The sequence below is a fragment of the Aegilops tauschii genome, chromosome 6, assembly GCF_002575655.3.
Source record: "Aegilops tauschii subsp. strangulata cultivar AL8/78 chromosome 6, Aet v6.0, whole genome shotgun sequence".
NCBI classification, from domain to species: domain Eukaryota; kingdom Viridiplantae; phylum Streptophyta; class Magnoliopsida; order Poales; family Poaceae; genus Aegilops; species Aegilops tauschii.
In genome coordinates, this window is record NC_053040.3 from 146,142,795 (window position 1) to 146,169,233 (window position 26,439).

Below are 26,439 nucleotides of genomic sequence, written 5' to 3' on the forward strand. Positions count from 1 at the left end.
ATATTTGAACTGTTTCACCGGACGGCTCCTCCCTGTTAATGTTAATCTTATTTCCACAACAACGAAACAATGGTCAGATTCCACAGAAGTTAGGTGTTTAACTCGGGTATATTCATAACGTTGCCGGAATTCTTCATTAGCAAAAGCCCGATCCAATCTCGCCTTTACATTAGAATCACCAAATTGGCGGTTGTCCCAGGTATAGGCACACCCGGACCACCCCAAATCTTGAAAAGAACACTCATCAGTAACCTCACGAAACGCACCCATTCGGCCCTTGGGTCTAGCATGATTACTAAAATGTTCAGAAGCGTACAAGGTTTCATTGAAGTCTCCCATACAGAGCCACACCGAGTGCGGAAGAGCATGAAGAGTACGCAATGCAGTCCATCTATAGTTTCTGTCCTCCGCTCTTGGCGCACCGTAGAAACCAATAAATCTCCACTCAGGAGAGTTTTGATCCGAATTACGCACTAGTACATCAATGTGATTAACACTGTAGTTCTTGAGTTCAACTGTGACATCTCTTGACCAAAAAAGGCCAATTCCACCACTCAGACCTACGTTATCAACGGCAAAACAGCCATTAAAACCAAGGTTATGCTGTAATTTCTCCACATGTTTTCCTCTAATCTTCGTCTCCATAACGAAGAGTAGGGAGGGGCCTTCTTGCTTCAAAATGCTGCGAAGCTCTCGAACTGTCTCGGGGTTCCCAAGCCCCCGACAGTTCCAACTGATACAACTCATTGGGCTGGGCAGGACCGCGGCGCGGTCTCTGCCGAATTCTCTGGTGTAGGCCTCTTCTTCTTTGACTCACGTTCAAGCACATGTCCTTCCCCATCAGTGCCATCATCTGCAGCAGGGTTCTCGCTAGTGTCGGTGACGTCCCCATTCTGACCCGAGGTAAGAAGTAAGAGAGTTTTTGCCACTGGCCTATAAACTTGATTCGGAGCTTCTTTGCGCTTGGACTGGCTCCTGGGCTTGATCTGAGACGTGACTTCATCCCCAGCATCCGTCTTGCTGCTTGAATTCTTTGTTGCATCCTTGTTGTTCGGTTCCAAGGGCTGCTCCTTGGTAGAGCCTTTGCTAGACGCTGCAAACTTGTAATCCTCAGGTGCTCTAAGCTTGGACCCGAAAGAATGATCACCATTAGCATCACGGGTGCCAGGCGTCGGGCAGTAGATATCTGAATGCCCTAGTTGGCCACAAGAGAGACAGAAGTACGGAATCTGTTCGTATTGAATATCATATGGGTCAACCTTCTTTCTCCTAGCCGAATCTATAAGGATCCCTCTCCTCAAAGGTTTATCCACCTCAATTGTGACCCTTGCTCGGAGATAACCTCCAACATGATCAAACTTGGCAATTTGTACGTTCTTGTCAAGTTGCCGAGCGATAGGTAGGGGCCAAGCATCATCTTTCAGATTGTATGGCAAATTTAAGATCCTGGCCCAAACCTGAAGCCGGTCGAACTTCAACTCATCTGGTCTCATGTGGTCCTCAAATTCGGCGAGAATCACCGCGTTTTTTATTAAGATGCCACGGTGATCCTCCCCAAACACGGTCTCTGTCCCTCTGGTTCTCAAACTCAGCGACGAACATATTGGGTCCAACCGAACGAGAACGAAGCCCTCTCGGATTCCCCCATGCTGGACGAAGCGCATTGGTAATGGTATGGATGTGGAATTGGTTCTTGTGAAGGATTTTACCAGCCAGGAGCCACTTCTCCGTCCCCTCCTCCACTCGATCATCTAGGATCAGTGGTTTTGCTTCTTCTTCAGATATGTCTAGTTTCCCCAGTGCTTCCTCGAGTTTCGCCCTTGCCGATCTAGGGGACAAGGCCCCTTGCTCTTTCTGCCCGCTGCCAGAGAAGGCGGACGTCGCCATCAGGCCCCCGACGAATTCCCCAAGCGCTCCGCCGATGAGATCTGCGGCCGCCGCGAAGTTACGTCGAAACCCTAGTCGCCGCCAAGAGCGCTCCTAGGTTTCGGGGAAAAACGTTTATCAAGTCTCTCAAGACTCCTAGCTGCTGGACGTCCACAAGGCTCTGAAATAAACTGTGCATCTTCAACGGAAAGGCTACATAATTCGTGTACGTACGTACGTACGCATCGCTCCAAGATGAAGCTTTGCAACTCGATTCCTCCTTGTTCACGCAGTGCTTGGCACGCACGCATCTCTCCTCGAGTCCGACTCCACCTCGGCGACCCTCCGCCAGATATAAGCCTAGCTAGGGGCTTCCCGGCAACTCACAAATCCCTCGCCGATCCCTCCTGTCCTTCCTCCGCAACCTTCAGCACACGCCCGCTCTCATGACGATGCACGACCAGATCTGTCATGATCTCGAGCGCCGCAGGAAGGCCGTCAACGCGGCGAGGGAGAGAGTTGCAAGGAAGTCCTTCGCGCCACCGTCGCCATCGCCACGCCAATCGGCGCTGATCTCCTCCACGTCAACCGGTGCTGTCACCACGAACCGGGCCAACGCTACAAAGGAAGGGGTAGCAAACAAACGCTTTGCTCCGCCGCCGCCGCCGCACCGACCCGCGCTCATCCCGTTCGCCAGAATCGCCACAACCAATGTTGCCGGCAAGAAGATCGCTTACTTGGACCTAGGAGAAGCTCCGAAGAGGACGATGAGGACCCTGACCTCGTCCACCATGAAGGTTTCCGGCGTAGCGAGCGTGAGAATTCCCGACAAGTCATCTGCCTCTCCGTCGGCATGCCGATCCGCGCCGATCTCTTCCATCTCAAACGGCCCTACCGCCGTCAAGTCGGCAAACGCTACCAAGGAAGCGGTTGGAAAGAAACGCTCTGCTCCGCCGCCGCCGCCGCCGCTGCCGCACCAATCCGTCGCGAGGATCAATGCTGCCGGCAAGAAGAACGCTTACATGGAGCTGGGAGAAGCTAAGAGGAGATGCACTGCCCCGCCGCGCCGATCACCACCGCGTCGATCCTTGCTGATCCCGACCGCGTCCACCCTGAAGGTTTCAAGCGAGATTAGCATCTGTGATGTAGTGTAGTAGCCAGTAGGTTGCACCTGTGGCTATTTGTGATATCAGTACTGAACCAGTGAAAAATATTACAGTATTTTTCTTGTAATTTGGATCGGAGTAGTTGACTTTGAATGGCCGACGATTGTTTTCCTGGTGAAAGGCGCTTGAGTTTCATCGATTGATGCCATCGCCGCCAATGGGCCACGGGCTCCACGATGACAAGCTTTATTATCGAAATGGCACTGACTGTCATAAAACTTGTGCAGTGGGTGCGCTTTAGTCACACTACTCACAAACCGGAAATACTGGTCACAGAACTTATGTTTCGGGTGCAAGTTGGTCAAAACTGACTGACTCCGTTAGTTTTTTTTTTGCAGCAAACCCCCTAACCTGTTTGATACGGGTTTTCCTTGCGGGAAAAACACCACGGTGGACGCGGGCAAGGTATTCGATGAAATGACGGATGACAGTGCCACGTTCTGGTGCCCCGCCATCGTGCGGGAGGGGCTCGGTGACCGGCCCTAGCTGACGCTCACCCCAGCAGAGCGATCCTGGAGGTGTGGCTGGCGGAGATCCAGGTGCTCAAGTACATAAACGTGCCGTGGAACAAGCTGGGCGGTGGCGTCGCGACGGAGATGGGCGGTATGAAGAGCCTCACGGCCGACGACTTCTCACCATAGTAACCTGTCCAACATGGTGCCGCTGAACCAGCAACTCATCTTATTCAACGCGACGTCGTTCGCCGGCAACCCGCGACTGTGCTTGCCAGTTGCCACCGCCACCTCCCCTAACATTGCGAAGCGACCACGATGATGGTGGCAGCAACGTATCGCTACCGTGCGCGCAGAGGGAAGAATGCCGTCGCCACTGGGAGTATGCCGAGCTGCTGCTCGCCAGCGCCAGAAAGGCGCTCAAATTCACATACACCGATACACGTACAAGGGCGCCTACATCGACAGACACGACACCCACGTCGTCCTTGGCGTCAGGATGAGGGGCAAGGACGTGTGGACGTCGTCAGGCTCAACCTGCTCAGGGGCTCCGCCGGGCGCTCTGGCGCCGTGCCGACATGCAGGCCTGCCCAAAGAGCTCGCCGACGACACCTTCTCCCGGTCCCGGGACAACCGGCAGAGTTGGCTCTAGGGCCGCGGGTCGTCGTCGCGGAGGGCTCCTGCCTCCTGGCCCAGTTCCGCTCGGTCGCCGGTCATCTCCAACAAGGACCGTCGCGTTGGTGTCTGGGCAAGTCAGTCGTCGTGTCGTTGTTGTGTGGGAGCTACGGAGGGCGTGTAGTCAGGGAGCCGGATGTGTGCGCTTGATGTGTGTTGCGTGCGTGATCTGGTGTGTGTGCGTGATGTGGTGTGTGCTGTGTGCGTGCTCGTGGAGTGTACTGTGTGCTGCGTGGTGTGTGCGTGCTCCAGTCTGCGCGTACGTGCTGCGTCACCGGTGTTGGTGCAGAAGCTGGACGACAAAGTCAGCATGCCGGTGTAGCACATCAACAACTACGCGGACGTCTTTCATTTCATCGAACACCTTGTAGGCGTCTATGGTGGTGTTTTTTGCAAGAAAAAACCCATACAAAGAGTTTAGGGGCTTTGCTGTAAAAAAAACTAACGGAGTTAGTCAGTTTTGACCAATATGCACCCGAAACACAAGTTCTGTGACCAGTTTTTTCGGTTTACGAGTAGTGCACCCACCGCACAAGTTCTGTGACCGCTAGTGCCATTTACTCGATTGTTTTCATGGTGAAGCTGATTCATCGATTGATGCCATGGCCGCCAACACTGATTTGTCTGTCTTCCAGAAGCTGATTCCCTATTCACTAGCCACCTACTTATCTGTCATCCAATATTCCGATGCAAAATCGAAGGACTGGACACCATTGTGTTTGTAAAAATGGAGGTGGCTTGTGTCAAGGAAGTTGTCTTTGAGGAAAATGCGCCACGACGACAAGCTTTATTTTCGACTTATGAAAAATCAAGCACAGCGTACAAAGGACTCTACATATATCGAAGGTACAACATCATGCATCCATGCATCCATGTCGCTAGCACATTGACGAGGACGACCCTGCGACGGCGAAGCTGAACCCCGAGCCTTGCAGTGCGTCCTCGACGATCTTGTCCAGCCGTTCCGCCATCGCTGGTGTCATGTGTTGCTCCAGTCCCCGACCACACCCTTTCGGAAAAAGGACTCGTGTGCCGCCGGACCCTGGCTGCCACTCTAGTTCACCTCCATGTTCTTCAAGCTCTGGAAGCTGCACAGCTCCACGATGGCCTGCACCACCCCGACTGCCTCCTCCTCACCGGAGAACGGGCACCCCATGAACTCCGCCAGCTTCTTCACGTGGTTCACGGGGTCCCGGAGCATCTGCTCGTACCGGAGGAAGAGCACCTTCTCCGGCCGCTTCCTGCTCATCTCCCAGTAGCCCACCACGTGGCGCCACTGCGGGCCGCTCACGCATATGCCGTCACAGAACAGCTCGAACGCCTCCTCAAATGTGTACGGTGGCGGCTGCTACATGTCCGTGTCCTCGTTGGCTCGGGCTCGGGCTCGAGCTCGTGCAACGGCGGCTGCCCCTTTCTTGGCGAAGAACCACGACTCCACGAGGAAACAAATGCATCCTTTGGGTCCCGGCAGATACACGATCCGGCAGCCGGACTCCTTCGCGGTGATGCGCCGTGGCAGGAGAGAGTAGGGAAGGTGTGTGGCGACCACGCGTGGCGAAGGGAGCGCCGCGAACGCGTCGCCTGCTCCACTGTCGTCCGTCGACTGCGCGAACGCCATCTCCAGGTACCTGACGACATCGTGGGGTTTGCCACGGCAGAGCGGGTGGTTGAGGTCACATGGTGGGTGCTCGGTCCGGTTGCGCGTGGTGAAGGCAAGAGCCTTGAGCCAGGTGGTGCCGCACTTTGGGAAGCTGGCAAGGAGGACGTCTGACGGCCTCGGCTCGAAGACCGAGTGGACGGTCGGAACGGCCATGAGGAACTCCTCCAGCAGCCAGAACCCGCTGTACTGCCTCAGATGGAACGGGCGGAACCGCGTGTCGAGGGTGTAAGATTGATATGGTGGAAGCGTTCCTACTCCCGATGGGAGCCGCGTTGTGTTTATTTATGAGAGACAGGAATCGCCCCTGTCGTGGCGTACAAGATTATGATGATCGCTAGGATTCATCGATACACGAGGTGTCCAAGAAGGAGACGAGAGAAGTACAGATAGAGGGAGGTTTAGATTACAATTGAGTTTAAACAGATATTCTAACACCCTCCCTTAATCTAAATTACCCTATATTCAAAAAAAAAATTGAACTCCTCAAATGGCCTTGCTGGAAGAGCTTTAGTGAACCCATCTGCTAATTGATCCTTGGATGGAATAAATCGTATCTTGAATTTCTTGTCAGCAACTCTTTCTCGTACAAAGTGAAAATCTATCTCAATATGCTTGGTTCTAGCATGAAAAACTGGATTAGCAGACAGATATGTAGCACCCAAATTGTCACACCATAGACAAGATGTACGATGTTGCTTGATTCCTAACTCATGAAGCAATGATTCCACCCAAATAATTTCAGCAGTTGCGTTTGCTAGAGATTTATACTCAGCCTTTGTACTTGACCTTGACACTGTGGCTTGTTTCCAAGAAATAAGGTTTGATCCAAAGAACACTGCAAATCCTCCAGTTGACTTTCTGTCATCACTACATCCTGCCCAGTCAGCATCAGAAAAGGCACTAACAAGTGTAGAACTCGAACGTTTGAACTGAAGTCCCAAACTCACAATGTGCTTAATATATCGTATAATCCTTTTCACAGATGTCCAATGAGTGGAGGTAGGAGCATGCAAATATTGACAAACCTTGTTTACAGCAAATGATATGTCTGGCCATGTCAAAGTCAAATACTGTAGAGCTCCAACAGCACTTATATATTTTGTACTTTCTTGTTCATTAAGCGGTTCTCCTTGATATGCCGAAAGCTGTTCTGAAGAAGACAATGGCGTAGGTGAAGGTTTGCAATCCTTCATTCCCATACAAGTTAGAAGATCAGTAGCATACTTTTCCTGATTTAACATTATGCCATCTTGAGTCTTCTTAACTTCAATGCCTAAGAAAAAGTGTAAGTCACCTAGATCCTTCAATGCAAACTTTGAACTCAAGTCACGCAAGAGAGCATTAGTAGCATTTGGTGATGAGCTTGCAACTATGATATCATCAACATATATAAGCACAAAAATTACTGTATGTGCCTTATTATAAATAAAAAGAGATGTATCTGCTATGGATGGAACAAATCCAAGATGCTTCAATTGTAAACTTAACCTTGAGAACCAAGCTCTAGGTGACTGCTTCAGACCATAAAGAGCCTAATCAAGCTTGCAAACATAATGAGGTGTTTGTTTATTCTCATACCCTGGTGGTTGCCTCATATAGACCTCCTCTTCCAGAACACCATGCAGAAACGCGTTCTGAACATCTAGCTGTCTAAGACTCCATCCCCTACAAACAACAATGGCTAGCACAAGCCTTATAGTAGCAGCTTTAACAACCGGACTGAATGTATCCTCATAATCAATACCATATCTTTGCTTAAACCCTTTCACAACTAGACGTGCCTTGTACCTATCAATGGAGCCATCTTCTTTTCTTTTTATTCTGTAAACCCACTTGCAATCAATAATATTTTTACCTCTCTGATTTGGTACCAAGTGCCATGTTTTATTCTTCATAAGTGCACCATATTCTTCATCCATAGCTCTTTTCCATTTAGGATCTCCAAATGCATCACTTAGTTTTGCTGGTTCACCTGAAATACACAACATGCCGTATGGTATTGTGCCATCCATTCTTTTTTTAGGATTTCTAATACCTTTTTGAAGTCGAGTCATGACACGTGTAGCAACAGGTTGTGGTCGTGCTGAACTCTGTGCAGGAATATGCACAGACCGGTTAGATGCAGAAGATCCCGGAGAGTTTTCAGAATCAGCCGCAGATGATCCAGTAGCCTCCTGTGTGGTAGCCGTTTCTTCTGTGGCCGCAGAGTCAGCAGCCGCAGCCGATCCGGAGCCTGACGCAGCAGTTGGCTGCATGTGGGAGCAGCGCGCCGCAGCGGTTGGCTGCATGCGCCCGCGCTGCATGTGCCCGCGGTGTCGCTCTCGGCTGGTGGGCTCCCAATCCGAGGCTGCTGCGCGCCCGTGATCCGAGGAGGATTCCCGCACAGGAGTGGCAGGCGCTGCCAGATCGTCCTCGAAGACCGCGCCTGCTCCTTCTTCTTGCACATGAAATAACATATTGTTTTGATCATTTTGAACACCATTTTCTACACCGTTTGCTGCACCGTTTTCTTCAGAGACCTGCACACGTACAGAAGGAGCACTGTTTCTAGGAACATTATCATGTTGGTTAGTACAATTGTTATCTCCCCCTTGATCAAAACTAGGAGTCATGGATGGAAGGAGAAGTATATCTTGGCGGAGAAGGGCACCGGCATTGGGATGAAGTGATGCAAAAGGAGATACTGACTCGTCAAACACAATGTCTCTAGAGATATATACTCGTCCCGTAGAGATGTCAAGACACTTGAATCCTTTGTGCATGGGGCTATAGCCTATGAAAGCACTTTTTTTTGAACGAAACGCAAGTTTGCGTGTGTTATAAGGCCTGAGGTTGGGCCAACAAGCACATCCGAAAACTCTAAGAGACTTGTAATCTGGTGAAATACCAAAAAGACGAGTGATGGGATTCTCAAAGTTGATGACTTTGCTAGGACGAATGTTTATAAGATATGTGGCAGTAAAAAAAGCTTCATCCCAAAATTTCAGAGGCATGGAAGTGTTTGCTAGCAATGCTAGTCCTACTTTAACAATATGGCAGTGCTTGCGTTCAGCCGACCCGTTTTGTTGGTGAGCATGGGGACACGAAACATGATGAGAAATTCCAATATTTTGGAAGAAGGAATTTAGTTTCTCATACTCACCACCCCAATCGGTTTGCATAGCAAGAATTTTGGAGTTCAATTGTCGTTCAACAAGGTTTTGGAAATTGCTAAAAACTTGGAAAACATCGGATCGTTTCTTTAGCAAATAAATCCAAGTAAATTTACTATAGTCACCAATGAAGCTAACATAGTATGAAAATCTACCAACTGAGGTAGGAGCTGGTCCCCACACATCCGAGAAAACAAGTTGCAATGGAGCAGTGGAAATACTACTAGAAATAGGATAGGGTAACTGATGACTCTTAGCTTGTTGACAAGCATCACAAATTGACTCAGAACTAGGCTCATAGGAGAGCTTATTTTTACTAAGGACATGCTGAACTATAACTGAAGAGGGATGACCCAAACGACTATGCCACTTTGCCGAAGATGGTTTGGTGACACTCCAGGCTTGTTTATTCGACCATGATGAAGATGATGATATGAGTGGATACAAGCCTCCCTCACATTTTCCTCTAAGGATGACTCTCCTCGTTGCCAAGTCCTTGACCACAAAAGAGTAAGGGTAAAAAATTATGAGAACATTATTATCGAGGGTAAAGCGATGAACAGAGACAAGGTTCTTGGATGTATCATGGACATGTAAGACATTGTTTAGATGCAAGTCTTTTAAGGGGGTTTTAACAATTGAATTTCCAACATGTGTAACGTCCATACCTGAACCACTTGCCGTATGCACCTGGTCACCTCCATGGTATCTCTCTCATCGTCAGCTTATCAAGCTCCCATGTAATGTGTTCAGTGGCGCCAGAATCTGCATACCAGTTTGTGTCAATCCCGTAGGAGTTTGTGATGATGTTGACCTTCTTTTCTTCCTGATCCTCATCATGCCGATGCCAGCAGGCCCTTGCGCCGCCGGGGTGATGCTTGTAGCAGATCTGGCATTCGGGGTAGTCCCATTCTTGCTGTTGTGGCTGTTGTAGTTGTTGTCGTGGGCGTTGCTGATGGCCGCCGTAGCCGCCGCCGCGAGCAGGAGAGGGGGAGGAGCGGTCACCGCGATCACCACGGGCACGCCCCCTGTTTCCTCGCCCACGGCCTCCTCTTGGTCTGTACTGCCCACGCCCTCTGTAGACGGCATCGGCAGAGGAGCGAAAACCGCCTGGACCATCTCCTAGCATCTCCATCCTCTGGTCAAAGGTGGAGATCTGCGAGAAGAGATCATCGACCGTAATGGAGTTCTTGATGGTGCCAACTGCTGCTACAATAGGATCATAATCCCGATCGAGCCCAGCCAGGGTGTAATCAACCATCTCTCCATCGGTTACTGGATGACCCGCTGCAGCGAGTTCATCTCCGAGGCTCTTCATCTTGGCGATGAATGCATTGCTGGACATGTTGCCCTTCTTGGTGTTGGAGATTGCGATCCTCAGATTTGTTATCCGGGATTGAGACTGCGCAGCGAACAAGGTAGTAAGGGCAATCCAAAGATCATAGGTACTCTCCTTACCGATGACTTGTGCGAGAATCTCCGGGGTCAGCGAATTGACAAAATAGCTCAGGACTTGCTGGTCCTTCGACAGCCACGGGCCATATAGAGGATTGGGCTCTATGGCCGTGGTCTTGTCCGCCTTGGTGATTTCCACCGTCTTCGGTGGTGCGGCGTCGCTGCCATCAAGGAGGCCGGTCACTTGCGCTCCACGCAGCGTCGGCATTACTTGCGCCTTCCACAGGAGGTAATTCCCCCTTGCAAGCTTTTCTGTTGGAGATGCGCCGAGGTTGAGGACGACGACGCTTGAGCTTGCGGCCATGGCGCTGATAGGGTTTGGTTCCTGTTTTGCTAGATAGAAGTGTAACACCATGGGAATCATGCTACAGTAACTCCCTGTGATTAAGCTAATCATGTTGCTAAACAGGGCTTGATCACATTTGAATCACCTTCCTTTCTAACTCCTAGTTCAAACTTCAAATATAATTAAAGTGAAAAATAAAAGTTTTCAAAAACTCAAACAAAAATGTTCAGTGGGTGCCAAATATTACACTGGTAATTATGGTGGAGAGAACACATTTTTATAAAATGCCTAAATGCTTTAAATGAAATAAAACAGAAAAGGGAATAAGCAAATAAAAAGAAAACAGAAACAGTCAGAGAAAAAGAAAAAAAGGAGCAGGCCTCCCCCCCCCACTGACCTCCCCGGCCCAAGCTGGGCCGCCACCCGCACCCCCGCGCCCCCGGCCCAGCCCACCTCCTCCCTCGCCCCTTCCCTGTTCCCCCGACCGGGTCGGAACAGGGGCGCGCTGCCGCCGCACCCCCTCGCCGGCGGTGAACCCCGCGAGAGGATAAGGGCGCCAGCAGCCCCCGCTCCCTCGGGCCTCTCTCCCACTCACCCCGCTCACTCCCTCGGCCTCTGCGGCTCTCCCCCGGATCCGCGCCGCTCTCCTCTTCCCCACGCCCGACGCGCTCGCCGCCGTTCACCGTCGTTCACACGGCCACCGTACCCACCTCGCCGCCCCAAGGTGTCTCCAAGGACCGCCGTCGCTCGCTGCATCGTCTGGTGCATCCCGTTGGAGACCGGAGCCCCTACAACGAGCACACCGAGCTCGTCTTCCCCGCACGGCCGCCGTCGATCGCCGCCCCGTTTCGCCTCTGACGAGCCTCCCCGAGCACGTTGCCGTCCCCCTACAGCCGCGCGGTGAGCTCCTCTACCTCCTCCCCCTCTCCGCTAGCTCGCCCGCGCTCCGTAGCTGCCCCCCCACGCGCGCCCGAACGCCGCGCCGCGAGGCTCGCCGCCGGCGGGTCTCCGGTGACCAAATGGTCACGGGGTCAAGCCCGTTACACTCCCCGCCGTTTGTAGATGCCCCTCAGCCCCTCCGCTTTTTCGATAGCTCGCCGTAGCCATGTCTCCGTCGAGCACCCGTGCGCGCCGCCGCCTCCGCCGCTCGCCGGCGCCGATTCCGGCCAAGTCCGGCGAAGCCCCGGCCACCACTGGATGCGGCGCTGCGAGTTCTTTCGAATGGGCCTAGCCCCGTTCCTCCCCGAGCCCCGTAGCGCGATTCCGGCCAACTCCGGCGAGGGACCGCCGCGGTTTTGGTCGCCGGAGTTGCGCCGGCGCCGGCCGCCGACGTGGCTGGCCTGGCCCCACCCCCAGTGTCCCTGCCAGTGGCCCCCACGGGCCCCAGTTGACTGGGTTGACCCAGTCAACTGCTGACTGGGCAGGCCCAGTCACTGACATGCGGGCCCCGCCGCAAAAATTAAAAAAAGAAAATGTTTTATAAATAAAAATAATTAGTTTAATTAATCTCTCACTGACAGGTGGGCCCAGTAGTTAATTAACTAAAAACTAATTAGTTTAATCCTCTGTTAACCCACTGTCTATGACAGGTGGGTCCCCCGTGTCAGTTTGACCAGTCAACCCGGACTGTTGACCGCTGACGTCACTCCTACGTCATGCTGACGTCATATCCCTTTTTCTGTTAATTAAATAATTCCAGAAATTCAAATAAACTTTGAAAATTCATATCTTTTAAACCGTAACTCGGATGAAAATGTTTTCTATATGAAAGTTGCTCAGAACGACGAGACGAATCCGAATACGCAGTCCGTTCATCCACCACACCTCCCTAACCTATCGAACTAGCAACTTTCCCCCTCCGGTCCGTCTGTCCGAAAGCGCGAAACATCGGGAATACCTCCCGGATGTTCCCCCCCTTCACCGGTACCTCCTACTGTCGCGTTAGGACACCCCTAGCACCGCTCATTGACATGTCACGCATCGTCATGCTTATGTTCGCATTGTATTCACTGTTTCTTCCCCCTCTTCTCTCCGGTAGACTACGAGACCGACACTGCTGCTGCCCAGTTCGACTACGGAGTCGACGACCCCTCCTACTTGCCAGAGCAACCAGGCAAGCCCCCCTTGATCACCAGATATCGCCTACTCTCCTCTATACTGCTTGCATTAGAGTAGTGTAGCATGTTACTGCTTTTCGATATCCTATTCTGATGCATAGCCTATCCTTGCTACTACTGTTGATACCTTTACCTGCAATCCTACATGCTTAGTATAGGATGCTAGATTTCCATCAGTGGCCCTACATGCTTGTCCGTCTGCTGTGCTACACTATCGGGCCGTGATCACCTGGGCGGTGATCGCGGGTATATACTTATATACTATATACATGACACATGTGATGACTAAAGTCGGGTCGGCTCGTAGGAGTACCCGCAAGTGGATCTTTGTGGCGGAGCGACAGGGCAGGTTGAGACCGCCTAGGTAAGAGGTGGGCCTGGCCCTGGTCGGCGTTCGCGGATACTTAACACGCTTAACGAGATCTTGGTATTTGATCTGAGTCTGGCCATTTGGTCTATACGCACTAGCCATCTACGCGGGAGTAGTTATGGGTATCCCGGCGTCGTGGTATCAGCCGAAGCCTTCGTGACGTCAGCGACTGAGTGGCGCGCGCCGTGTTGGACCGCTTTGACGTAACCGCCGTGATCGTGTGGGTTGCTAGGTCTGCTCGCGGCCGCGTTCGCAACGTGCAGGTGTGCATAGGGCGATGGGCCCAGACCCCTGCGCGCTTAGGATTAGACCGGCGTGCTGACCGCTCTGTTGTGCTTAGGTGGGGCTGCGACGCGTTGATCTTACGAGGCCGGGCATGACCCAGAAAAGTGTGTCCGGCCAATTGGGATCGAGCGTGTTGGGTTATGTGGTGCACCCCTGCAGGGAAGTTTATCTATTCGAATAGCCGTGTCCCTCGGTAAAAGGACGACCCGGAGTTGTACCTTGAGCTTATGACAACTAGAACTGGATACTGAATAAAATACAACTTTCCAAGTGCCAGATACAACCCGGTGATCGCTCTCTTACAGGGCGACGAGGAGGGGATTGCCGGGTAGGATTATGCTATGCGATGCTACTTGGAGGACTTCAATCTACTCTCTTCTACATGCTGCAAGATGGAGATGTCCAGAAGCGTAGTCTTCGACAGGACTAGCTATCCCCTTTTTATTCTGGCATTCTGCAGTTCAGACCACTGATATGCCCCTTTACACATATAACCATGCATATGTAGTGTAGCTCCTTGCTTGCAAGTACTTTGGATGAGTACTCACGGTTGCTTCTCTCCCTCTTTTTCCCCCTTTCCTTTCTATCTGGTTGTTGCAACCAGATGTTGGAGACCAGGAGCCAGACGCCACCGTCGACGACGACACCTACGGCACTGGAGGTGCCTACTACTACGTGCAGGCCGCTGACGACGACCAGGAGTAGTTAGGAGGTCCCAGGCAGGAGGCCTTGCCTCTTCGATCGTTGCTACTTTTGTGCTAGCCTTCTTAAGGCAAAACTTGTTTAACTTATGTCTGTACTCAGATATTGTTGCTTCCGCTGACTCGTCTGTGATCGAGCACTTGTATTCGAGCCCTCGAGGCCCCTGGCTTGTATTATGATGCTTGTATGACTTATTTATGTTTTAGAGTTGTGTTGTGATATCTTCCCGTGAGTCCCTGATCTTGGTCGTACACATTTGCGTGCATGATTAGTGTACGGTCAAATCGGGGGCGTCACAAGAAGGGAAGAGGCTAGCTCTGTATACCATGTGAGATTGATATGGTGGAAGCGTTCTTACTCCCGATGGGAGCCGCGTTGTGTTTATTTATGAGAGACAGGAATCACCCCTGTCATAGCGTACAAGATTACAATGATCGCTAGGATTCATCGATACATGAGGAGTCCAAGAAGGAGACGAGAGAAGTACAGATAGAGGGAGGTTTAGATTACAATTGAGTTTAAACAGATATTCTAACAGAGGGGAAGCGAGGTGATCGCGAGCTCGGCAATGTTGTCGACGGCAGAGGCAGCCATGGATAGCGCCGCTGTGCGTGCGTGCGTCCGGCTGTATTGGTGGCTTGGTGCGTGAGTTGTGTTGTGGCCTTGTATAAGAGCATCTCCAACGACCGCACAAAAATCTCGCGCCCAATAAAAGTTATAGCGCGCCACTTTAGCACTTTTAATGCGTCGGGACCAACATTGTTTTAACAGACGCCCAAAGACGCGTGCCTAAAAAGCAGACAGTGCAATTCATGAAGCGCGCCCAATCCGGAGCCCATAATATACTGCGCGGGATAGCGTTTTTCAGCGCGCGTCCAAAATTTTTTAGCGCTACAGCATCTGCTGGAGCTGTTGGACGCCCAAAAAACTGAAATTTTAATACGTGGAGCTTTTTTTGGGCGCCTGTTGAAGATGCTCCAAGCAGCAGCTAGATAAGAGTAACTCGCTAGATAACGATGCCCCGCCACGCGAGGTAGTTTGATCGTTAGCTGCTCCGCGTGCACGTCAGCACGGGCGATGCTGACGATAAGATAAGCATCAACTGCTGGCAATTGTACGTATTTTCCTTCTGAATTTGCCGTATGTATGAGCCTGCCGGATACGCCCCCCAGCTGGTGCCTACTTGAGCAAAATAGCTCATGCACAGCACAGGTGTACATGCAAAAACTAATTAATCAAGAGCAATGCTCATGCTCATGCTCATGTTCATGCATGCACATGTACTCCCTCGGTTCCTAAATCTATTTTTTTAGAGATTTTAGTATAGACTACATTCAAAGAAAAATGAGTAAATATACACTCTAAGATATGTCTATATACATCCATATGTAGTTTGTAATGAAATCTCTAAAAAGACTGATATTTAGGAACGGTGGGCGTATGTATCTTGGCTTGCATCCGCACCAACTCGCGTCCAACAGGTCTTCAATTTTTCTTTATCACATAACCTCCTCAAGTCTCAACATCCTTTTTTTAGAGAAAAGGCATACGCCCGACTTTATAAATAAAGCCACCACGCAAAGTATCACCGACAACATCCAGCAACCAAGTCAACAAGGTAGCAACCAGCAGAGAGAATTTTAGCGTACATGGCTAACGAGCCGATCATGGCACGCAGGCCCACAATCAAAAGATAGGATAAAAGCCAGCAGAACTAAGGCGCCGACCGATTCCGCTGCATCAAGGAAGAAGCCGTAGACCGAATCTTGGATGTCATAGCGTCGAAAGGTTCGAGGTCCCGCCTCCTTAATCAATAATCTCTACTGCTGCAGGAATACACCAGTTTTAAATAAGCAACTCACAGAATTAGCCGGAAAGGAAAGCTCAATGGTAAATTTGTTGCGAATGGTCCACGGCGACCAACAGATCGCCGCAAACCCAACCCAGAAAATCCTTTTAGATGTACCAGATAAGCCGCTGGAAAGCCGCCTCAAGTCCCCGAAGGACGACGGTTCCAGTGCTCTTGCAGCCAAAAAAGAATACAGCTCCACACGAATTTGGCCAGAGAGCAATGAAAGAAAATATGATCAGTGTTTTCGATAGCCCCACATAAAGTGCATCTGTCAGAGCCCAGACCGTTCCTTTTCCGAATTTGATCCGCCGCGGGAAGTTTTCTACGGAAAGCTTGCCACAAGAAAATCTTGATCTTAGGGGGAACACGAGCTCTCTAAATGCATTTGAACTTAGACGTGGGAGAGCCAGAGATCAATTTAGCATAGACCAACTTGACCGAAAAGCGGCCAGAAGAAGAATGGGGCCAGATGACCGAGTCCTCTTCCTCCGAGAGCAAGGGGAAGCAAGCAGTAAGGCGATGCCAGTCTTCCAACTCTACAGGAGAGAGCGTCCTGCGGAGGTCTAGGTCCCAGTTATTCAGGGAGAGTTCGAAGATAGAGATCTCCGGATTATGGTAGTAAGAAAAAAGAGCCGGGAAGGCCACAGCGAGGGTGGACTCCCCGTACCACCAATCTAACCAGAAACGAGTAGACTTACCATTCCTAACTACAAATTTGACCAGAGACTGAAAAATTGGGCGAACTTTAACGAGCTGGCGCCAAAATTGGGAGCCACCAGCGGGCGAAGCAAACATGGGGCTCGAGCCCGGAAAGTACTTAGCCTTGATGATGGTTAGCCAAAGAGGGTTCTCAACAGAAGACATGATTTTCCACCACCATTTTAAGATAAGGCATTTATTCATGACAGCCGTATTAATAATGCCTAACCCACCCAGGTTTTTGGGTCTGCAAATGAGTTTCCATTTCACCATCCTATATTTGTGTTTATTATCAGTCGAATTCCAATAGAAGGCACTCCTGTGCTTGTCGAATCCATGCATGGATCCCTCCAGAGAGAAGATAGAATCCCATCAAGAACATGGGGAGGGAAGAGAGGCAAGCATTGGTAAGGGCAACCTTGCCCGCTTGGGTATTGTACCAACCTCTCCAAGGTAAGACCCGATTTCCCACCTTAGTGACAGTCGGAGCAAAGTCTCTAGCCAAGAGTTTGAGGGGGAGATCGGGAGGCCAAGGTATTTGAAAGGAAAGGATCCTAGAGAGCAGTTAAGGAGGTGAGCAACTCTTTGGGCCTCAGCGTCCGAGACCCCAGTAACAATGACTTCACTCTTGGCGAAATTAATTTTGAGACCAGACAGCGCTTCGAAGCAGAGGAGCAAGAATTTCAGGTGGGTAATGCACTCCTCATTTAACTTAACCATAATGATGGTGTCGTCCGCATATTGTAAGTGGGAAATACCATTAGGAACAAGGTGGGAGCTGATAGGAGTAATGTGCCCGGCTGCGGCAGCCCTAGTTAGAATATGAGATAAGGCATCCGCGACAAAGTTGAAGAGAAGGGGAGAAGCATGGTCACCTTGCCTCAGGCCCCTACCGTTGGCGAAGAAGTGGCTAACATTTCCATTGACCAAAACCGCAGTGTGGCCACCCGTGACCAACTGCATAAGCCTATGAACTACCGCACCATCAAACCCTTTGGCTAGTAGCACTTGCCGAAGGAATTTCCAACTGACCGAGTCGTAAGTTTTTCGAAATCCAGTTTCAGGATCACCGCTTTGGAGGCATGGGCTCGCAGATCATGAACGATCTCATGAAGACAAAGAATACCATCCAGAATGAACCTGCCCTTAATGAAAGCCGTTTGGAACGGGCTAAGGGAGCGGTGGGCAATGGGGGATAGCCTAGTGGCAAAGCCTTTAGCCGGTAGCTTCGCGAAGTTATTGATCAAGGCTATAGGCCTAAACTGAGTAATCAAGTTAGCCCCTTTGACTATAGGAATAAGGGTAAGCACAACATAGTTTAGTCAAGAAATATCAATGGTGAAGGAAATATGCCCTAGAGGCAATAATAAAGTTATTATTTATTTCCTTATATCATGATAAATGTTTATTATTCATGCTAGAATTGTATTAACCGGAAACATAATACTTGTGTGAATACATAGACAAATAGAGTGTCACTAGTATGCCTCTACTTGACTAGCTCGTTGATCAAAGATGATTATGTTTCCTAGCCATTGACATGAGTTATCATTTGATTAACGGGATCACATCATTAGGAGAATGATGTGGTTGACTTGACCCATTCGGTTAGCTTAGCACTCGATCCTTTAGTATTCTGCTATTGCTTTCTTCATGACTTATACATGTTCCTATGACTATGAGATTATGCAACTCCCGTTTACCGGAGGAACACTTTGTGTGCTACCAAACGTCACAACGTAACCGGGTGATTATAAAGGTGCTCTACAGGTGTCTCCGAAGGTACTTGTTGGGTTGGCGTATTTCGAGATTAGGATTTGTCACTCCGATTGTCGGAGAGGTATCTCTGGGCCCACTCGGTAATGCACATCACTATAAGCCTTGCAAGCATTGCAACTAATGAGTTAGTTGCGGGATGATGTATTACGGAACGAGTAAAGAGACTTGCCGGTAACGAGATTGAACTAGGTATTAAGATACCGACGATCGAATCTCGGGCAAGTAACATACCGATGACAAAGGGAACAATGTATGTTGTTATGCGGTTTGACCGATAAAGATCTTCGTAGAATATGTAGGAGCCAATATGAGCATCCAGGTTCCTCTATTGGTTATTGACCGGAGACGTTTCTCGGTCATGTCTACATAGTTCTCGAACTCGTAGGGTCCGCACGCTTAAAGTTCGATGACGGTTATATTATGAGTTTATGTGTTTTGATGTACCGAAGGTAGTTCGGAGTCCCGGATGTGATCACGGACATGACGAGGAGTCTCGAAATGGTCGAGACATAAAGATTGATATATTGGAAGCCTATATTTGGATATCGGAAGTGTTCCGGGTGAAATCGGGATTTTACCGGAGTACCGGGGGTTTAATGGGCCAAGATGGGCCTTAATGGAGAAGAGGAGGGGCGGCCAGGGCAGGCCGCGCGCCCCCTCCCCCTCTAGTCCAAATTGGACAAGGAGGGGGGCGCCCCCCTTTCCTTCCTCTCTCCCTCCTCCTTCCCCCTTCTCCTACTCCAACTAGGAAAGGAGGGAGTCCTACTCCCGGTGGGAGTAGGACTCCTCCCTGGCGCGCCTCCTCCTGGCCGGCCGCCTCTCCCCCCTTGCTCCTTTATATACGGGGGCAGGGGGCACCTCTAGACACAACAATTGATCTCTTGATCTCTTAGCCACGTGCGGTGCCCCCCTCCACCATAATCCACCTCGATAATATCGTAGCGGTGCTTAGGCGAAGCCCTGCGTCGGTAGAACATCATCATCGTCACCACGCCGTCGTGCTGACGGAACTCTCCCTCAAAGCTCGGCTGGATCGGAGTTCGAGGGACGTCATCGAGCTGAACGTGTGCTGAACTCGGAGGTGCCGTACGTTCGATACTTGATCGGTCGGATCGTGAAGACGTGCGACTACATCAGCGTTGTGCTAACGCTTCCGCTTTCGGTCTACGAGGGTACGTGGACACACTCTCCCCTCTCGTTGCTATGCATCACCATGATCTTGCGTGTGTGTAGGATTTTTTTTGAAATTACTACGTTCCCCAACAGTGGCATCCGAGCCAGGTTTTATGCGTAGATGTTATATGCACGATTAGAACACAAGTGAGTTGTGGGCAATATAAGTCATACTGCTTACCAGCATGTCATACTTTGGTTCGGCGGTATTGTTGGATGAAGCGGCCCAGACCAACATTACGCGTACGCTTATGCGAGACTGGTTCTACCGACGTGCTTTGCAGACATGTGGCTGGCGGGTGTCAATTTCTCCAACTTTAGTTGAACCGAGTGTGGCTACGCCCGGTCCTTGAGAATGTTAAAACATCACTAACTTGACAAACTATCGTTGTGGTTTTGATGCGTAGGTAAGAACGGTTCTTGCTCAGCCCGTAGCAGCCACGTAAAACTTGCAACAACAAAGTAGAGGACGTCTAACTTGTTTTTGCAGGGCATGTTGTGATGTGATATGGTCAAGGCATGATGCTATATTTTATTGTATGAGATGATCATGTTTTGTAACCGAGTTATCGGCAACTGGCAGGAGCCATATGGTTGTCGCTTTATTGTATGCAATGCAATCACCCTGTAATGCTTTACTTTATCACTAAGCGGTAGCGATAGTCGTAGAAGCATAAGTTGGCGAGACGACAACGATGCTACGATGGAGATCAAGGTGTCGCGCCGGTGACGATGGTGATCATGACGGTGCTTCGGAGATGGAGATCACAGGCACAAGATGATGATGGCCATATCATATCACTTATATTGATTGCATGTGATGTTTATCTTTTATGCATCTTATCTTGCTTTGATTGACGGTAGCATTATAAGATGATCTCTCACTAAATTATCAAGGTATAAGTGTTCTCCCTGAGTATGCACCGTTGCGAAAGTTCTTCGTGCTGAGACACCACGTGATGATCGGGTGTGATAGGCTCTACGTTCAAATACAACGGGTGCAAAACAGTTGCACACGCGGAATACTCAGGTTAAACTTGACGAGCCTAGCATATGCAGATATGGCCTCGGAACACTGAGACCGAAAGGTCGAGCGTGAATCATATAGTAGATATGATCAACATAGTGATGTTCACCATTGAAACTACTCCATCTCACGTGATGATCGGACATGGTTTAGTTGATTTGGATCACGTGATCACTTAGAGGATTAGAGGGATGTCTATCTAAGTGGGAGTTCTTAAGTAATATGATTAATTGAACTTAAATTTATCATGAACTTAGTACCTGATAGTATTTTGCTTGTCTATGTTGATCGTAGATAGATGGCCCGTTCTATTGTTCTGTTGAATTTTAATGCTTTCCTTGAGAAATTAAAGTTTGAAATATGATGGTAGCAATTACACGGACTGGGTCCGTAACTTGAGGATTATCCTCATTGCTGCACAGAAGAATTACGTCCTGAAAGCACCGCTAGATGCTAGACCTGCTGCAGGAGCAACACCATATGTTATGAACGTCTGGCAGAGAAAAGCTGATGACTACTCGATAGTTCAGTGTGCCATGCTTTACGGCTTAGAACCAGGACTTCAACGACGTTTTGAACGTCATGGAGCATATGAGATGTTCCAGGACTTGAAGTTAATATTTCAAGCAAATGCCCGGATTGAGAGATATGAAGTCTCCAATAAGTTCTACAGCTGTAAGATGGAGGAGAATAGTTCTGTCAGTGAGCATATACTCAGAATGTCTGGGTATAACAATCACTTGATTCAACTGGGAGTTAATCTTCCGGATGATAGCGTCATTGACAGAATTCTTCAATCACTGCCACCAAGCTGCAAGAGCTTCGTGATGAACTATAACATGCAAGGGATGGATAAGACGATTCCCGAGCTCTTCGCAATGCTAAAAGCTGCAGAGGTAGAAATCAAGAAGGAGCATCAAGTGTTGATGGTCAACAGGACCACTAGTTTCAAGAAAAAGGGCAAAGGAAAGAAGAAGGGGAACTTCAAGAAGAACAGCAAACAAGTTGCTGCTCAGGAGAAGAAACCCAAGTCTGGACCTAAGCCTGAGACTGAGTGCTTCTACTGCAAACAGACTGGTCACTCGAAGCGGAACTGCCCCAAGTATTTGGCGGATAAGAAGGATGGCAAGATGAACAAAGGTATATGTGATATACATGTTATTAATGTGTACCTTACTAATGCTCGCAGTAGCACCTGGGTATTTGATACTGGTTCTGTTGCTAATATTTGCAACACGAAACAGGGACTACGGATTAAGCGAAGATTGGCTAAGGACGAGGTGACGATGCGCGTAGGAAATGGTTCCAAAGTCGATGTGATCACAGTCGGCACGCTACCTCTACATCTACCTTCGGGATTAGTTTTAGACCTGAATAGTTATTTGGTGCCAGCATTGAGCATGAACATTATATTTGGATCTTGTTTGATGCGAGACGGTTATTCATTTAAATCAAAGAATAATGGTTGTTCTATTTATATGAGTAATATCTTTTATGGTCATGCACCTCTGAAGAGTGGTCCATTTTTGTTGAATCTCGATAGTAGTGATACACATATTCATAATATTGAAGCCAAAAAATGCAGAGTTGATAATGATAGTGCAACTTATTTGTGACACTGTTGTTTAGGTCATATTGGTGTAAAGCGCATGAAGAAACTCGATACTGATGGACTTTTGGAACCACTTGATTATGAATCACTTGGTACTTGTGAACCGTGCCTCATGGGAAAGATGAATAAAACGCCGTTCTCCGGAACTATCGAGCGAGCAACAGATTTGTTGGAAATCATACATACAGATGTATGTGGTCCGATGAATGTTGAGGCTCGCAGCGGGTATCGTTATTTTCTCACCTTCAGAGATGATTTAAGCAGATATGGGTATATCTACTTAATGAAACATAAGTCTGAAACATTTGAAAAGTTCAAAGAATTTCAGAGTGAAGTGAAAAATCATCCTAACAAGAAAATAAAGTTTCTACGATCTGATCGTGGAGGAGAATATTTGAGTTACGAGTTTGGTCTTCATTTAAAACAATGCGGAATAGTTTCGCAACTCACGCCACCCGGAACACCACAACGTAATGGTGTGTCCCAACGTCGTAATCGTACTTTACTAGATATGGTACGATCTATGATGTCTCTTACTTATTTACCGCTATCTTTTTGGGGTTATGCTTTAGAGACGGCTGCATTCACGTTAAATAGGGCACCATCAAAATCCGTTGAGACGACGCCTTATGAACTGTGGTTTGGCAAGAAACAAAAGTTGTCGTTTCTTAAAGTTTGGGGCTCCGATGCTTCTGTGAAAAAGCTTCAACCTGATAAGCTCGAACCCAAATCGGAGAAATGTGTCTTCATATGATACCCAAAGGAAACTGTTGGGTACACCTTCTATCACAGATCTGAAGGCAAGACTTTTGTTGCTAAATTTGGATCCTTTCTAGAGAAGGAGTTTCTCTCGAAAGAAGTAAGTGGGAGGAAAGTAGAACTTGATGAGGTAACTGTACCTGCTCCCTTATTGGAAAGTAGTTCATCACAGAAACCGGTTCGTGTGACCCCTACACCAATTAGTGAGGAAGTTAATGATGATGATCATGAAACTTCAGATCAAGTTGTTACTGAACCTTGTAGGTCAACAAGAGTAAGATCTGCACCAGAGTGGTACGGTAATCCTGTTTTGGAAGTTATGCTACTAGACCATGACGAACCTACGAACTATGAAGAAGCGATGGTGAGCCCAGATTCCGCAAAATGGCTTAAGGCCATGAAATCTGAGATGGGATCCATGTATGAGAACAAAGTATGGACTTTGGTTGACTTGCCCGTTGATCGGCAAGCCATTGAGAATAAATGGATCTTCAAGAAGAAGACTGACGCTGACGGTAATGTTACTGTCTATAAAGCTCGACTTGTTGCAAAAGGTTTTCGACAAGTTCAAGGGATTGACTACGATGAGACTTTCTCACCCGTAGCGATTCTTAAATCTGTTCGAATCATGTTAGCAATTGCCGCATTTTATGATTATGAAATTTGGCAAATGGATGTAAAAACTGCATTCCTGAATGGATTTCTGGAAGAAGAGTTGTATATGATGCAACCGGAAGGTTTTGTCAATCCAAAGGGAGCTAACAAAGTGTGCAAGCTCCAACGATCCATTTATGGACTGGTGCAAGCCTCTCGGAGTTGGAATAAACGCTTTGATAGTGTGGTCAAAGCATATGGTTTTATACAGACTTTTGGAGAAGCCTGTATTTACAAGAAAGTGAGTGGGAGCTCTGTAGCATTTCGGATATTATATGTGGATGACATATTCCTGATTGGAAATGATATAGAATTTCTGGATAGCATAAAGGGATACTTGAATAAGAGTTTTTCAATGAAGGACCTCGGTGAAGCTGCTTATATATTGGGCATCAAGATCTATAGAGATAGATCAAGACGCTTAATTGGACTTTCACAAAGCACATACCTTGACAAAGTTTTGAAGAAGTTCAAAATGGATCAAGCAAAGAAAGGGTTCTTGCCTGTGTTACAAGGTGTGAAGTTGAGTAAGACTCAATGCCCGACCACTACAGAAGATAGAGAGAAGATGAAAGATGTTCCCTATGCTTCAGCCATAAGCTCTATCATGTATGCAATGTTGTGTACCAGACCTGATGTGTGCCTTGCTATAAGTTTAGCAGGGAGGTACCAAAGTAATCCAGGAGTGGATCACTGGACAGCGGTCAAGAACATCCTGAAATACCTGAAAAGGACTAAGGATATGTTTCTCGTTTATGGAGGTGACAAAGAGCTAGTCGTAAATGGTTACGTCGATGCAAGCTTTGACACTGATCCGGACGATTCTAAATCGCAAACCGGATACGTATTTACATTGAACGGTGGAGCTGTAAGTTGGTGCAGTTCTAAACAAAGCGTAGTGGCGGGATCTACGTGTGAAGCGGAGTACATAGCTGCTTCGGAAGCAGCAAATGAAGGAGTCTGGATGAAGGAGTTCATATCCGATCTAGGTGTCATACCTAGTGCATCGGGTCCAATGAAAATCTTTTGTGACAATACTGGTGCAATTGCCTTGGCAAAGGAATCCAGATTTCACAAGAGAACCAAGCACATCAAGAGACGCTTCAACTCCATCTGGGATCAAGTCCAGGTGGGAGATATAGAAATTTGCAAGATACATACGGATCTGAATGTTGCAAACCCGTTGACTAAGCCTCTTCCACGAGCAAAACATGATCAGCACCAAGGCTCCATGGGTGTTAGAATCATTACTGTGTAATCTAGATTATTGACTCTAGTGCAAGTGGGAGACTGAAGGAAATATGCCCTAGAGGCAATAATAAAGTTATTATTTATTTCCTTATATCCATGATAAATGTTTATTATTCATGCTAGAATTGTATTAACCGAAAACATAATACTTGTGTGAATACATAGACAAACAGAGTGTCCCTAGTATGCCTCTACTTGACTAGCTCATTGATCAAAGATGGTTATGTTTCCTAGCCATTGACATGAGTTGTCATTTGATTAACGGGATCACATCATTAGGAGAATGATGTGATTGACTTGACCCATTCCGTTAGCTTAGAACTCGATCGTTTAGTATTCTGCTATTGCTTTCTTCATGACTTATACATGTTCCTATGACTATGAGATTATGCAACTCCCGTTTACCGGAGGAACACTTTGTGTGCTACCAAACGTCACAACGTAACCGGGTGATTATAAAGGTGCTCTACAGGTGTCTCCGAAGGTACTTGTTGGGTTGGCGTATTTCGAGATTAGGATTTGTCACTCTGATTGTCGGAGAGGTATCTCTGGGCCCACTCGGTAATGCACATCACTATAAGCCTTGCAAGCATTGCAACTAATGAGTTAGTTGCGGGATGATGTATTACGGAACGAGTAAAGAGAATTGCCGGTAACGAGATTGAACTAGGTATTAAGATACCGACGATCGAATCTCGGGCAAGTAACATACCGATGACAAAGGGAACAACGTATGTTGTTATGCGGTTTGACCGATAAAGATCTTCGTAGAATATGTAGGAGCCAATATGAGCATCCAGGTTCCGCTATTGGTTATTGACCGGAGACGTGTCTCGGTCATGTCTACATAGTTCTCGAACCCGTAGGGTCCACATGCTTAAAGTTCGATGACGGTTATATTATGAGTTTATGTGTTTTGATGTACCGAAGGTAGTTCGGAGTCCCGGATGTGATCACGGACATGACGAGGAGTCTCGAAATGGTCGAGACATAAAGATTGATATATTGGAAGCCTATATTTGGATATCGGAAGTGTTCCGGGTGAAATCGGGATTTTACCGGAGTACCGGGGGTTTAATGGGCCAAGATGGGCCTTAATGGAGAAGAGGAGGGGCGGCCAGGGCAGGCCGCGCGCCCCCTCCCCCTCTAGTCCGAATTGGACAAGGAGGGGGGCGGCGCCCCCCTTTCCTTCCTCTCTCCCTCCTCCTTCCCCTTTCTCCTACTCCAACTAGGAAAGGAGGGAGTCCTACTCCCGGTGGGAGTAGGACTCCTCCCTGGCGCGCCTCCTCCTGGCCGGCCGCCTCGCCCCTCTTGCTCCTTTATATACGGGGGCAGGGGGCACCTCTAGACACAACAATTGATCTCTTGATCTCTTAGCCGTGTGCAGTGCCCCCCTCCACCATAATCGACCTCGATAATATCGTAGCGGTGCTTAGGCGAAGCCCTG

General features: G+C 48.7%; 1 pseudogene; it reads right to left on the bottom strand.

The window, feature by feature from the left end:
* Positions 1-5,037: 5,037 nt before the first annotated feature.
* On the bottom strand, positions 5,038-8,301 carry LOC109784904 (cytosolic sulfotransferase 10-like; annotated as a pseudogene).
* Positions 8,302-26,439: the final 18,138 nt, after the last annotated feature.